The 14,243-nt window shown below is 38.8% G+C and overlaps 1 non-coding gene across 1 annotated transcript; it reads right to left on the bottom strand.

The window, feature by feature from the left end:
* Positions 1-1,520: 1,520 nt before the first annotated feature.
* Positions 1,521-1,627, bottom strand: LOC133820500 (small nucleolar RNA R71). Its single transcript, XR_009886908.1, has one exon. It is a non-coding gene; the product is annotated as a small nucleolar RNA R71 (small nucleolar RNA).
* Positions 1,628-14,243: the final 12,616 nt, after the last annotated feature.

Below are 14,243 nucleotides of genomic sequence, written 5' to 3'. Positions count from 1 at the left end.
ACTTTTGATTTAAAATAGTTTCATTTTCGATTTTAGACAACTCCTTTGGGTTCGACATCCTTGCTTACGATCACTATTCTATATGGACGATTCGTGCGCTTGCGATATATAAATTTTTAAACATACCCGTTTAGGGTCCATCAAGTTTTTGGCGCCGTTGCCGGGGAGTTGCAAGAGAAAAGAAACGAATTTATCTCAAGGTTAGTGAATTCTTCTACTAGTTATTTTAATTTTTTTTTACACTTAAAAAAAAAACAAAAAAATATATATCTATAAAATCTAAAAAAAAAAAAGATAAAAAGAAATTTGGGACGGTTCAACCACCCATAAAAAAAAATATATACTTATATTTATATTTATTGTTTTTTTTTTTTTTAGTTGACGGCACTTGTGCCTCCTATCTATCCTTTTAATTTTTATAGTCGATGGCACTTGTGCCTCCTAATTTTGTTATAATTTTGTTGTAATTTTATTTTATTTAATTTCCGCAAATTACTAGTTGATGGCAATTTTGCCTCCTAACTAGTTGATGGCAATTTTTGCCTCCTAGTCCTCTATCTTATGTTTAAGTTGATGGCACTTGTGCCTCCTAGTTTTTACCTTAATTTTGTTATGGTTGATGGCATGCTATGCCTCCCTACTCTTGCTTAAATTTTAGTCTTATTTAATTTTTGCCTTATTTTTCTTTGTCTTCTTTAATATTTTAGCGTAATATTGTGAAAAATACTTGAAAAAAAAAAAAAAAAGAGAAACCTAAATCTTGTCCTTTCACCATAAGCAATTCTTGCTTAAAGGAAATTTGACCAAAATTCCCATCCGCCTCTACTAATTAACCTCGGGGAGTTGTTAGTAGTGCGCGAGTAAGTGGAATCAAATAGGCCTGGGGACAAGTAAACCATAAGAATTATTGTTGTGAAATCTCTAAAAATTCTAAGTATGCTCTGTGGTTGCGGTTTTAACTGATCTTCCACATCAGAAAATTGCTTGTTTGAGATTATCATTGTTGCCTTGTTTGTGAAAATTGTATGCATCATTGGGAACGTAACTCTAAAAAACGATTAGTAAAAAGACGTTTATCTTTGTTTGAAATTGAAAGTGTTAGTAAAAATTTGAGCATCATGGAACCTATTGCTAATATTGTTGATGAAAATGCTGTGCCTGAAAAAACTTTGCTTGAATACTTTGCACCTATTTCATCTAATGCTCCTTCATGCATTGTTTTACCTACAACTTCTGCTACTCATTTTGAGCTTAAACCAGCAATCATTCAATTGTTGCCATCTTTTTATGGGTTAGATAGAGAGGATCCTTACATGCATGTCAAAGATTTCTTAGAAATTTGCTCAACATTTAAATTTCAAAATTTTTCTGATGAGTCGGTCAAACTAAGATTGTTTCCTTTTTCATTAAAAGACAAATCAAAAGCTTGGTTAAATTCCCTTCCCACTGGGTCTATAACTACTTGGGATCAACTTTATAATAAATTCTTGTTGAAATTTTTTCCAATGTCTAAAACTGATAGTCTAAGGAGAGAAATCTCCGAGTTTTTTCAAAAAGATAATGAAGAGTTTTATGAATGTTGGGAAAGATTTAAAGATTTATTATTAAAATGTCCTCATCATGGTTTTGAAAAATGGAGACTTGTAAAATATTTTTATGATGGTTTGACTCCCTCTAATCGTCAAATGATTCAATCTATGCATACTGGAAAATTTTTAAAATTTCAAGGACAAGAGGCGTGGGACGCCCTTGAAGATTTATCTGTCAATTCACAACAATGGAATTATTTTGATCCTAGGTCTAGGTCAACTAATTCACCAAAAAGAGGAGGAAGGTATGAAGTAAAAGAAGAATTAGACTTAAGAACATCCTTAGATAAATTAGCGAGAAAAGTAGAAGCTTTAGCCATAAGCCAAACTATAAACTCTCCAATTCAACCTAGAAAAGATGTTTGTTCTATATGTTCTAGTCCTTGCCATAATGCCCAATCATGCCCTTCCTACCAAGAAGCCTTTTCTGAGGAGGCCAATGCACTTCATACTTATGGGAAACCAAATGATAGCCCATTTTCGTCCACCTACAATCCAAATTGGAGAAACCATCCGAACTTTTCATGGAGACAAAACCAACCCCAAATGAATCAAGGGCACCAATACAACACACAAAACCAAGCTCATGCCCCACAAAATCAACCATATCCGCAACAAAGAAAACCTTCCTTAGAAGACACTTTACAACAATTTATGCAATCCACCCAACAAATCCTACAAAATCAATCTCAATCTATTACCAAACTCGAGACACAAGTAGGACAACTCGCCACTGCTTTAGCTGATAGAGAAAAAGGAACATTCCCTAGTCAACCTATCCCTAATCCAAAAGGTCAATATGAGATAGGAAAGTCTAGTCATAATGGAGAAGTCAAATCAATTTCAACTCTTAGGTCTGGAAAGAAAATTGTCAAACCCGATTACATACCCGAGGTTGAAAATGAAAAAGAAAAAGAAAAGAGTCAGCCTCCTAGTTCTAATCTCAATGACTCATCAAACAAAGAAACTCCAATCCATCCTTTCATTCCAAAAGCCCCATTCCCACAAAGATTACTTCCAATTAAAAAAGGCAGCCAATATAATGACATCTTAGAAGTTTTTAAACAAGTTAGTATCAATATCCCTTTCTTAGATGCCATTAAACAAATTCCTGCCTACTCTAAATTTTTAAAGGATCTTTGTACTGTTAAAAGAAACACTAATGTTCCTAAAAAGGCGTTTTTAACTGAACAAGCTAGTTCCATTATTCAATATAAGAGTCTTGTTAAATATAAAGATCCTGGGTGTCCCACAATTTCATGCATTATTGGTGATCATTTTATTAACAAAGCTTTACTTGATTTGGGTGCTAGTGTAAATTTATTGCCTTATTCTGTTTATAAGCAACTTGGTCTTGGTGAGCTAAAACCTACCTCTATAACTCTTCAATTAGCCGATCGTTCTGTAAAAATTCCTAGAGGCATTATAGAGGATGTTTTGATAAAAGTTGATAAATTTTATTTTCCTGTTGACTTCATTGTTCTTGATACTCAACCTGTGGAAAATATGCATGCTCAAATTCCTATCATTTTAGGTAGACCATTCTTAGCTACATCTAATGCAATCATAAATTGTCGTAATGGTGTTTTGAAATTATCTTTTGGAAATATGACTGTTGAATTGAATGTTTTTAATGTGGTTAAATCTGTTGAGTGTGAAGAAGTGCATGAAGTTAACATGATAGATAGTATTTGTGAAAATGATGGAAATGACTTATTTGATTTTTGTGAAAAATACTTTGGTATGAACTTGCATGTTGATGACTCTAATGATGATGTGAATTCTTTGGTAGAGCCTATACCCTTAAATGAAACCAAAGTTGAACCTTTTTCACCCTTAGGTCATGTTCAATCAATTTCTGAGTCTCCAAAGTTAGACCTTAAACCTTTGCCAGAAAATTTAAAATATGCTTTTCTAGGAGAGTCTGAAACCTTACCTGTTATCATAGCATCCGCTTTAGATAAAGAACAAGAAGGTAAATTGTTAGATGTCCTTAGAAAACATAAAGAAGCCATAGGTTGGACCATTGGAGACATTAAAGGAATTAGCCCATCCATATGTATGCATAGAATCCATCTAGAAGAGAATGCTAAAACCTCTCGGGAATGTCAAAGAAGATTAAATCCAAATATGAAAGAAGTAGTTAGAGAAGAGGTCATAAAATTGTTAGACGTAGGTATCATTTACCCTATTTCTGATAGTCAATGGGTTAGTCCAGTTCAAGTTGTGCCTAAGAAGTCTGGGATCACAGTTGTTGAAAATGAGAAAAATGAATTAATCCCTACTAAAGTACAAACAGGGTGGAGAGTGTGCATAGATTATAGAAAGTTGAATAATGTTACTAGAAAAGACCATTTTCCATTGCCTTTTATTGATCAAATGCTTGAACGATTAGCTGGCCATGCATATTATTGTTTTCTTGATGGGTATTCGGGGTATAACCAAATCCCCATCGCCCCAGAAGATCAAGAAAAGACTACTTTTACATGCCCTTTTGGAACTTTTGCATATCGTCGCATGCCCTTTGGATTATGTAATGCACCTGCGACTTTTCAAAGATGTATGATTTCGATTTTTTCTGACATGGTTGAAAGATTTCTTGAAGTATTTATGGATGATTTTTCTATGTTTGGTTCCTCTTTTGATGAATGTTTGCACCATCTTTCACTTGTTTTAATTCGTTGCAAAGAGAAAAACCTTGTGCTTAACTGGGAAAAATGTCATTTTATGGTTAAAAAAGGAATTGTTTTAGGTCATGTAATCTCATCTGATGGAATAGAAGTTGATAAAGCTAAAGTTGACCTTATTTCAAAACTTCCCCCACCTAAAACTGTGAAAGAAATTAGATCATTCTTAGGCCATGCCGGTTTTTATAGAAGATTTATAAAAGACTTTAGCAAAATTTCTCGGCCTTTATGCCATTTACTTGGAAAAGAAAATGCTTTTGTCTTTGATAGTAATTGCCATGTTGCCTTTGAAAAATTAAAAAATTTGTTGACTACTGCACCCATTATTCGACCTCCTGATTGGAAAATACCTTTTGAAATAATGTGTGATGCTTCTGATTATGCTATAGGTGCTGTCTTAGGACAAAGACTTGAAAAAATACCTCATGTAATTTACTATGCTAGCAAAACTTTAAATGATGCTCAATTAAATTACTCCACAACCGAAAAAGAATTGCTTGCTGTTGTTTTTGCATTGGAGAAATTTAGATCTTATTTGTTAGGATCTAAAATTATTGTCTATTCTGATCATGCTGCATTAAAATATCTCTTATCGAAAAAAGATGCTAAGTCTCGTTTGATCCGTTGGATCCTGCTTTTACAAGAATTCGACTTAGAAATACGTGATAAAAAAGGATCTGAAAATGTTGTTGCTGATCATTTATCTAGACTAGTTGTTGAAACTATACATGATTCCACTCCTATCACTGAAACTTTTCCTGATGAACAATTAATGCATATTTCTTCATTACCTTGGTATGCTGATATTGTTAATTATTTGGTCACTAAAGAAATACCATCTCATTGGTCTAAGCATGATAAATCTAAATTTTATTCTGAGGTGAAAAACTTTATTTGGGATGATCCTTACTTGTTTAAATACTGCCCTGATCAAATAATTAGAAGATGCATTCCAAACTGTGATCAGTCTAAAATCATATCTTTTTGTCATGATCATGCATGTGGAGGACATTTTAGTGGTAAGAAAACAGCTGCTAAAGTTTTACAATGTGGTTTTTATTGGCCTACTATCTTTCATGATACATATGTTTATTGTAAAGCTTGTGAACGTTGCCAAAAGTTAGGAAGTTTAACTAAAAGAAACATGATGCCTTTAAATCCTATTCTTATTATTGACATATTTGATGTTTGGGGCATTGATTTTATGGGACCATTTCCTAACTCTTTTGGTAATCTTTATATTCTTGTTGGAGTCGATTATGTATCTAAATGGGTTGAAGCTATTGCATGCCACACTAATGACCACAAAGTTGTGCTTCGTTTTTTGAAAGAAAATATATTTTCCCGTTTTGGTTCACCACGTGCTATAATTAGTGATAACGGTACTCACTTTTGTAATAAGCCATTTGAACATTTGATGAAACAATATGGCATTACACATAAAGTCTCAACACCATATCACCCACAAACTAGTGGTCAAGTTGAAGTGTCTAATAGGGAAGTTAAGCACATTTTAGAAAAAACTGTGAATCCAACTAGGAAAGATTGGTCCTTAAGACTCATTGATGCATTATGGGCGTATCGTACCGCGTACAAAACGCCCATTGGCATGTCACCCTACAGACTTGTGTATGGGAAGGCGTGCCATTTACCTGTTGAGTTAGAACATAGAGCCTTCTGGGCAATTAAGCAATTAAATTTTTCTTTAGACAAAGCAGGTGAGAAACGAAAGCTTCAACTCAATGAACTAGACGAAATTAGGAATGATGCATATGACTATTCAAAAAAGTATAAGGATCGCATGAAATTTTACCATGATAAAAATATTTTGAGAAAAGATTTTTATCCAGGTCAGAAAGTCCTTTTATACAACTCTCGTTTGCATTTATTCCCGGGAAAGTTACGCTCTAGGTGGTCTGGTCCTTACATTGTTCGTATTGTTTTTTCACATGGAGCTATTGAAATTGAAAATCCTAAAAATGGTGATATATTTAAAGTTAATGGACAAAAATTAAAACCATTTTTGGAATTAAAAACTGATGAAGTGGATGAGATACTCCTTGAGGACCCTGTTTACCATGCTCTTTGATTCCTGTGTGATCTTGATAACTTGTGTTTTATTTGTATTGTTGTTTTATGTGCGATTTAATTTTTGTTAGTTGTATCCTGTTCTATCTTGTTCTATCTTCGCAATGCACAATATCGAGGTACGACCATTCTAAACTTTACACTCTTGTCAATTTTAATTTATATTTATATTTTGACACATTGAGGACAATGCTTAAATTAAGTTTGGGGGTATCGAGTTTTATTGTGTTTGTTTTGTGTTTTATTTTATGTATGCTTGTTTGAAAAGAAAAAAAAATGTTTGTTTGAATTTTTTTTTATTTATTTATATGTTGTGGTTTTGTTAATTTTTTTTTATTTGTTCATTTTCATAAAAATTCAAAAAAAAAAAAAATTAAAAAAATTTTTACAAAAAAAAAAAAAATTTGGTGATATTTTTCATTTTCAATGATAAAAATTCTGATTGAGTTTGAAATTAATTCTCTTAAAAATATGAATAATTTTTAAGCTTTGTTTTTAATTATAGGGTCAATTTTACTTGTAACAAAAATTACATTTTTCATAAAAACTCTTATTTCCTATAAGTTTAAGTGAAAAATAATTTTAATAAAAACATATTTTCTAAAAGCAAAATTGAAAATTTAATTAATTATATAAGCTTAACTTTTATTCATAATAATTTCTGAGAGTTATTTTCATTGTGCAATTTTTGAGAAAATCATTTTTATATCACCAATAAAAAAAAATATATATGTGTATTTTAATTTTTCTTTTGCTTGAGGACTAGCAAAACTTTAAGTTTGGGGGTGTGATAACTCTACAAAATAGAGTTATTTTACCATGTTTTACATGCTAATTGTTGCTTAGTTCATGAGTTTTTAATTAACTTATTAAGTTTTTATGTAATTTTTAATTTATTAGTCTTATTGTAGTTTTCTAGATTTTTATATGTTTTTATAGATATGTTATTATAATATGTTGTAGTTTAATTATTTAAAATTAATATTGTTAGTTTGAATGCTAAAAATATGATTTTATTGAAATTAAATGTTATGTAAATTAAATTTTAATTAATGTTTTCATGGGAGTTATATGATATATTTTATTAATGAAAATATTTAATTTTAATTTAGTTTATAATTTATTGTGTAGGAAAATTATTGCCCTTGAAAAGCAAGAAAATCAAAGGAAAGATGGTAATTTTGAAAGAAAGTAACAAGAAAAATGGTGTTTCTCCAAAAGCCCAACCACGTGAGGCCCACTCTAGGCCCAACCCGTGGCCCCCCCTCCAACACCCAACCACCACATTGCTGCCATTTCCCTTATTGAGCCCAACAAAAATGCATTTTGTCCCTTTGTCCCCTATGACAAAAATGCCAACTTTTTACCCTTTTTCCTACACATTTTCACCACAACATCATCATTACACCCTATAATTTACCTCTACATACCATATTTATTTTATTTAATTAATCTAATCAATTTAATTAATTTAAATTGATTATTTTAATAAACTCACTTTGGCTATAAATATGGACTTTCAAGACCATTTTTGGGGTGCTTAATTTTTTGGTTACCATCTTTTTCTCTCATTTTCTCTCTACCATTCTCTCTTCCATTTGGGTTTTTCAAGAGCATTTTGCAAGTATGTATGTCATTTATTTTGTAATTTCTATTCTAGTTATGTGCTTCTAATCTTTTTCATAAGATTATTAAGATCATGATGAAGCAACTTGTAACTAGGTAATATTTATGTTGTATGTTGATTTCCCTTGTAATGCAACAAAGTCTATGGATTTTTCTTCTTCATATATTTCTTTCATCTTAAATATCTTGTATTTTAGATTGTTAGAACATTTTTACACTTTGTTCTTCATTAGTGCATAAACATAATATTCTTTGTGTAAGATGTGTCATTAAATTGTACACATCCATGCTTAGAACAAAAATATTATGTTTTGCCTTATAAATAATGTTCATTGATTTATTTGTTATTTCATTAGATTGATTTACACTAAATGCTTTGAAATTATAATTTTGAAAAGTGAAGAAAAATCCTATCTTTTTATAAGAAAATTGTGCTTAAAATTATAAATATTTTTGGAAAATGATAGTTTAAATTATTTTAACTATCACTAAAACTTGGGAATCAATATACTAATAAATATTATTAAACTTACATTTTGTGGATTCTAGTATCTTAATAATCTTTTCTTTTAATACTTATTTTCAACTCATTATTGGTTTATTTTCATTATCTTAAAAAGCTTTATTTTTCAATATTTCATTTTATGTTCATACTATTAAAACTTATCAATCTTTGGAACTAGGTTAGAATTTATTACTTTTGATTTAAAATAGTTTCATTTTCGATTTTAGACAACTCCTTTGGGTTCGACATCCTTGCTTACGATCACTATTCTATATGGACGATTCGTGCGCTTGCGATATATAAATTTTTAAACATACCCGTTTAGGGTCCATCACCAGTTCTGGTCCCAAAACCCGATGGGTCCTGGAGAATGTGCATTGACTTCACGGACCTAAACAAAGCCTGCCCGAAAGATTGTTTCCCTCTTCCGCGAATCGATCAGATGGTAGACGCTACTTCCGGGTACGAACTCTTATCCTTCATGGATGCGTACTCCGGATACAACCAGATCAAGATGCATGTCGCGGACCAGGAACACACCAGCTTCCTCACGGACAAGGGTGTCTACTGTTACGTGGTCATGCCTTTCGGTTTGAAGAATGCTGGGGCGACGTACCAGCGTCTAGTAAACAGGATGTTCAAGGACCAACTGGGGAGGAACATGGAGGTGTACGTGGACGACATGTTGGTAAAATCCAAGACCTCCGGGGACCACAGTGACGACCTTGAGGAAGCTTTCGCCGTGATCCGAAAGTACGGAATGAAACTGAATCCAAAGAAATGTACTTTCGGGGTCTCGTCTGGGAAGTTCCTCGGTTTCATTGTCAGCTCCCGCGGAGTGGAAGCCAACCCTGAGAAAATTAAGGCGTTCATAGATATGCCTTCCCCCCGGAAGCATAAGGATGTCCAGAGCGTTACCGGAAGGATAGCTGCTCTCAGCCGCTTCGTATCCAAGGCCACTGACAAGTGTATCCCCTTCTTCAATGTGTTGCGAGGAAACAAGAAGTTCGAGTGGACCCCCGAATGCGAAGCAGCCTTCCAACACCTCAAAGAACATTTAACCCGGGCTCCCATTCTGTCCAAACCTGTCGAAGGAGAGGCGTTGTTCTTATACTTAGCTGTGACAGAGCACGCAGTGAGTGCCGCTCTTGTCCGGGAAGATGGCCGTATCCAGCTCCCTGTGTATTACGTAAGCAAGAGGTTACTGGACGCCGAGTCCAGATATTCAATGATCGAAAAACTCTCCCTCTGCTTGCTAATTTCTTCGCGGAAGCTAAGGCCATATTTCCAGGCGCACACCATCAAAGTACTCACCAACCACCCTCTCCGACAAGTCTTGCAAAAACCCGAGTCTTCTAGCAGATTGCTTAAGTGGGCTATGGAACTGAGCCAGTTCGACATCCACTACCAACCACGTGTTTCCATAAAAGGACAAGCTCTCGCAGACTTTATTGTGGAATGCTCGGGAATGAATGACCTCCCAGAAGATCCTGTCCCGGAACTTCCCACATGGAAGGTCTATGTAGACGGAGCCTCAAATGAAAAAGGAGCTGGAGCAGGGGTCATCCTAATATCTCCCCAAGGGCATCAGCTCCAGAGCGCCATCCGTTTCGCGTTCCCAGCATCCAACAACGAGGCAAAACACGAAGCCATGTTAGCTGGATTACGACTGGCCAGAGAAGTCGGAGCCCAAAAAATCGAAGTATACAGCGACTCCCTACTTGTGGTAAACCAAATATCCGGGGAATACCAGACGAAAGGCGAAAAAATGGCTGCCTACGTGTCTCTCTCCCGCGGCCTACTGCAGCATTTCAAAGGCTACCAAATCCGCCAGGTCCCCCGGGACCAGAACTCACTCGCGGACACGCTGGCCAAGCTTGCAACAGACCCGGAGATCGAACAATATGGCCTGGTGCCCATCGGGCACTTAGAAGCACCCACTACCGAGACACAGAGGGTAAATGCCATCATCGACCATTCCCATTCCTGGATAGGACCCATCCTCAGATTTCTCACCACCGGAGAGCTCCCCACTGATAAAGCTGACGCAAGGAAGCTCCAGTATCAAGCTCCCCGATACGTGGTTATGGATGGAAAGCTTTACCGCAGGGGGTTGTCCATACCCTTCCTTAGGTGTGTTTCCGGAACCGAAGTCAGCGCCATCATCCATGAGGTTCACGGAGGCTTCTGTGGCGACCATACCTCCGGGCTAAGCCTCTCCAAAAAGATCCTTCGACAAGGATACTTCTGGCCCACCATGAAGAAGGATTGTGTGGATTATGTCAAAAAATGTGAGCAGTGCCAGAGGTACGCCAAGGTTCCGCGAGCGCCGCCCACAGAAATTACCTTAATGACCAGCCCCTGGCCATTCGCCGTTTGGGGCATTGACCTAGTAGGTTCCCTTCCAACTGGAAAGGGTGGAGTGAAGTATGCCATAGTCGCGGTAGACTACTTCACCAAATGGGCTGAAGCTGAACCTATGAACACGGTCACATCTAAAAAAGCACTGGACTTTGTCATCAGGAATATAGTGTGTCGTTTTGGGCTTCCACGAAAAATTGTGTCCGACAACGGGAAGCAATTTGACAGTGAACACTTCACGAACTTCTGTGCTTCGCATGGAATTATCAAAAGCTTTTCCGCAGTCGCCAGACCCCAGGCTAATGGGCAAGTGGAGGCTGTAAACAAAATATTAAAGACCACGTTGAAGAAAAAACTCCAAGCCTGCAAGGCTCACTGGCCGGAAGAACTTCTGCGAGTACTTTGGGCCTATCGCACAATAGAGAGAACTTCGACGGGGCACACGCCTTATTCCATGACCTTCGGTTGCGAGGCCGTCATCCCAGTAGAAACTATGATCCCCTCTCACAGGCAGGATACCTACGACCCTACCCGGAACCACGCCCTTCTCCAGGAGTCCCTGGACATGATCGAAGAGCTCCGGGAGCAGTCGCAGGTCCAACTAAAAATGTACCAAGGCAAGATAGCCCGACACTTTAACACGAGAGTCAAGAGCCGTACATTCGAAGTTGGGGATCTTGTCCTACGGAGAGTATTTCCTGCTACGCAGGATCCGGGAGTGGGAGTCCTCGGACCCAACTGGGAAGGCCCCTACGAAGTCCAAGAAAAAGTGGGCCATGGGACGTATCACTTAAAGAGACTCGACGGATCTAAAGTCCCACGCGCCTGGAACGCGGAGCACCTCTGCCGTTACTACCAGTAAGCCCCGGACTATCTAGTCGGAAGTCCTTGGTGAAATTAGCAAAAGTGAAAAATGTGGAAATAATCCTCCCTGTTGTAAAACACGTGCCTAGCAGGCTAATTTAATGAAACACGGAGAGATTCACTCCACTTTTACTGCACTTTTTATCCTTGTGTTCAAAGCTGTGTTTTAACAAGTGACCACGCGGTCCGGAGACGTCCGGACCCCACGCTCACTTGGGGGGGTATACATGGCTAAGGCATAGCCATACGCCCCTTGAACAAAACATACACAGAACACCACTTATGTGCTAGCATTGTGTTTGAAATTTTTAAATTGTTAAGCTTAGGTTAATTTGTTGCCATGAACATGTTTGCATTACGTGAATTATGTGTTTATGTGAAAATTGCCATTGAAATGCCTGCCATTATGCATCATGAAAATTATCTCCTGTGTAGCACAGCGATGAACAGGACTAGGGGTTGGGGCACGTTCAGAGAGCTACGCCGAAACACCCCCAACTCCCTGACAAGTCCTTTGCAGAATACTCCGCGATCGCTGTAGAGCTTTGCTTCGCAAGCTCCAGCTCCGGGTCCCGCAAGGCGAAAGATGGCAAGATCCGCGACCGTTGTAAGCCTTGCTTCGCAGGCTCCAGCTCCGGATCTCACAAAATAATGCATGGCGAGCTCCTCGACCATTGGAAGTTTCAGCTCCAGGAGCAGACATGGTCGATCCCCCACTCACAGCAGGCCTTGCTTCGCAAAGCCCCTGCTCCGGGATCACACCTGGTGGGCGTGGCAATTTCCCCGACAGCAACGAGCCTTGCCTCGCAGGGCTCCATGCCAGGTCCCTGAAGTCAGCCACCATGAGGTTCGCAACAACAGTTAGTTTTGCTTCGCAAAGATCTAACCTTAAGTCTAGCGACGCTCACCAAAAGAACTCCCGTTCCGAGCCATGGAACGGCTCACCTTAGCAATCCCAGCGAACAGTATAACTACAAGTCCCGGGATTGGCTATTTGCCTTAGGAAAGCTAAAATACGGTGAAAGGAGTCTGGTCGTTGGAACCAGGAAACCTTCGTAACCTAGAAACTACGTGGGAAAAGACATCAGCCGTTAGAGCCTCAAGTGGGATGTGCATAGGTTCTGGCCGTTGGAACCAAAACCTCATGCGCCCCTACAACAGTTTCTACCGTATAAAAGTCTACCCTAAACGCAAAGTTAAATAAAGAACTCGGCAGAAAAGAAAGGAGAATGCTATAAGTATGGCAAATATGTCTGCAATGAAAAACTCAAATGAAAAATAATTAAAGATAAAACCCCTTCAAGCATTGGGGGTAGCTGCAGCTTCCACGACCGCGGCCTCGGGGGCATCGACTTCAACTGAGGCTGGCGGAGTCGGCTCATTGGAAGGCGGAACTTTGTCACGGGAAGGTTCAGAGGTCCCCGCCTCTCCGGGATCTCCCGCCTCAGGGGCTCCAGCACGTTCGTCAATGTTGTAAGTTTGGACGTACGCCTCTGGGCCTTGATCCCACACGAGTAGCTTATCCCTCATGGCATCGGCATCCTCTCCCAGATAGCCTAGTACCTCCGGGTTCACTTTCCAGAGTTGATGCATGAGGACCACATGCGATATATAAATCGTCCTGTTCAGTATCACCTCAGCATCCTCCTTCTCCTTCAAGCGCTCCGCCTCGGAGGTTGCCAGCTGTGCCTCCGCGACAGCTAATTGAGCCCTTAGTTTGTCCATCTCGGCCTTGGAGGCATCCCGCTCTCCCTTAAGAGAATCAATCTCCTTGCGCTGCTCCCTATTTTGGTTCAGCACGGATTGCTTCTCGGTCACATGCCCCCTGGCAGTGAATTGCAAGGCCCCGATCTCTTTATCCTTCTCGGCGAGCCCCAACTGCAGCATAGACACGAGATCCCTGCTCCTCTTATGGAGTTGCTCCTCCTCGTGCAGCTTACTCTGAAGAGTGGAATATTCCTCTTGCTGCTTAAGGAGGAGATCATTTTTTGATTGCAAGCGGGCTTCCAAGGTATCCTTCTCCACCCTGGCTTGGGACAGCTCTTCCCGGAGCTTGGAGTTTTCGGCCTTCATCCCATCTGACCGCTGTCTGAACTCATTCTCTGCCTTGGCCCGCTACTCTTGATATTTGGCAAGATATTTCTTGTCCGCCTCTTCCTCAGCCGTGTGCCGGGCCTGATCAATCTTCTCTGAAGCCTCCAAGGCCTGTTGGGTCAGTTTCTGCTTCTCCGCCTCCAAGGCCTGGCGAGCCAGCTGGCTCTCCTCCAGCTGAACCAGAACTGCACCCACCTCCCGGAACGAGCGTTCCGCGATCATAGAGGCCTGCAAGGAAAGACAACAGAATGAGTTAAGCCGGACCAAAAGACAGATGATCCCAAAACACAACAACTGACGGCTTACCCCGGACAATTGCTGCTTCACGGCATGTGTCAGCAACAGCGGATCCTTACTGCTACTGATAGCCCATTTCTTAGAATTGAGCTCGCACAAGCTCAGGGCCATGTCCTCCATCATCTCCGCTCC

This window comes from Humulus lupulus, chromosome 2 (genome assembly GCF_963169125.1).
Source record: "Humulus lupulus chromosome 2, drHumLupu1.1, whole genome shotgun sequence".
In the NCBI taxonomy this organism is placed as follows: domain Eukaryota; kingdom Viridiplantae; phylum Streptophyta; class Magnoliopsida; order Rosales; family Cannabaceae; genus Humulus; species Humulus lupulus.
This window is presented reverse-complemented; position numbering and strand designations above follow the sequence as displayed.